We start from the raw sequence: 1,962 nt of genomic DNA on the forward strand, positions 1-1,962 counted from the left end.
AGAAGCTGTGGAGTTTGATTAGGTCCCATTTGTCTATTTTGGCTTTTGCTGCCAATGCTTTTGGTGTTTTGTTCATGAAGTCCCTGCCTACTCCGATGTCCTGGATAGTTTTGCCTAGATTTCCTTCTAGGGTTTTTATGGTGCCAGGTCTTATGTTTAAGTCTTTAATCCATCTGGAGTTAATTTTAGTGTAAGGTGTCAGGAAGGGGTCCAGTTTCTGCTTTCTGCACATGGCTAGCCAGTTTTCCCAACACCATTTGTTAAACATGGAATCCTTGCCCCATTGCTTGTTTTTGTCAGGTTTATCAAAGATTGTATAGTTGTATGTATGTTGTGTTGCCTCCGGTGCCTCTGTTTTGTTCCATTGGTCTATATCTCTGTTTTGGTACCAGTACCATGCTGTTTTGATTACTGTAGCCTTGTAGTATAGTTTGAAATCCGGTAGTGTGATGCCCCCCGCTGTGTTCTTTTTGCTTAGAATTGACTTGGCTATGCGGGCTCTCTTTTGGTTCCATATGAAGTTCATGGTGGTTTTTTCCAGTTCTGTGAAGAAAGTCAATGGTAGCTTGATGGGGATAGCGTTGATTCTGTAAATTACTTTGGGCAGTATAGCCATTTTCACGATATTAATTCTTCCTAACCATGAACATGGAATGTTTCTCCATCTGTTTGTGTCCTCTCTGATTTCGTTGAGCAGTGGTTTGTAGTTCACCTTGAAGAGGTCCCTTACGTTCCTTGTGAGTTGCATTCCAAGGTATTTTATTCTTTTTGTAGCAATTGCGAATGGCAGTTCGCTCTTGATTTGGCTTTCTTTAAGTCTGTTATTGGTGTAGACGAATGCTTGTGATTTTTGCACATTGATTTTATATCCTGAGACTTTGCTGAAGTTGTTTATCAGTTTCAGGAGTTTTTGGGCTGAGGCGATGGGGTCTTCTAGGTATACTATCATGTCGTCTGCAAATAGAGACAATTTGGCTTCCACCTTTCCTATTTGAATATCCTTTATTTCTTTTTCTTGCCTGATTGCTCTCGCTAGAACTTCCAGTACTATATTGAATAGGAGTGGTGAGAGAGGGCATCCTTGTCTAGTGCCAGATTTCAAAGGGAATGATTCCAGTTTTTGCCCATTCAGTATGATATTGGCTGTTGGTTTGTCATAAATAGCTTTTATTACTTTGAGATACGTTCCATCGATACCGAGTTTATTGAGGGTTTTTAGCATAAAGGGCTGTTGAATTTTGTCAAATGCCTTCTCTGGGTCAATTGAGATAATCATGTGGTTTTTGTTTTTGGTTCTGTTTATGTGGTGAATTACGCTGATAGACTTGCATATGTTGAACCAGCCTTGCATCCCCGGGATGAATCCTACTTGATCATGATGAATAAGTTTTTTGATTTGCTGTTGTAATCGGCTTGCCAATATTTTATTGAAGATTTTTGCATCTATGTTCATCATGGATATTGACCTGAAGTTTTCTTTTCTCGTTGGGTCTCTGCCGGGTTTTGGTATCAGGATGATGTTGGTCTCATAAAATGATTTAGGAAGGATTCCCTCTTTTTGGATTGTTTGAAATAGTGCTAGAAGGAATGGTACCAGCTCCTCCTTGTGTGTCTGGTAGAATTCGGCTGTGAACCCGTCTGGACCTGGGCTTTTTTTGTGAGGTAGGCTCTTAATTGCTGCCTCGACTTCAGACCTTGCTATTGGTCTATTCATAGTTTCAGCTTCCTCCTGGTTTAGGCTTGGGAGGACACAGGAGTCCAGGAATTTATCCATTTCTTCCAGGTTTACTAGTTTATGCGCATAGAGTTGTTTGTAATATTCTCTGATGATGGTTTGAATTTCTGTGGAATCTGTGGTGATTTCCCCTTTATCATTTTTTATTGCATCTATTTGGTTGTTCTCTCTTTTCTTTTTAATCAATCTGGCTAGTGGTCTGTCTATTTTGTTGATCTTTTCAAAAA

The sequence above is a fragment of the Callithrix jacchus genome, chromosome 19 (assembly GCF_049354715.1).
Source record: "Callithrix jacchus isolate 240 chromosome 19, calJac240_pri, whole genome shotgun sequence".
Lineage (NCBI taxonomy): Eukaryota > Metazoa > Chordata > Mammalia > Primates > Cebidae > Callithrix > Callithrix jacchus.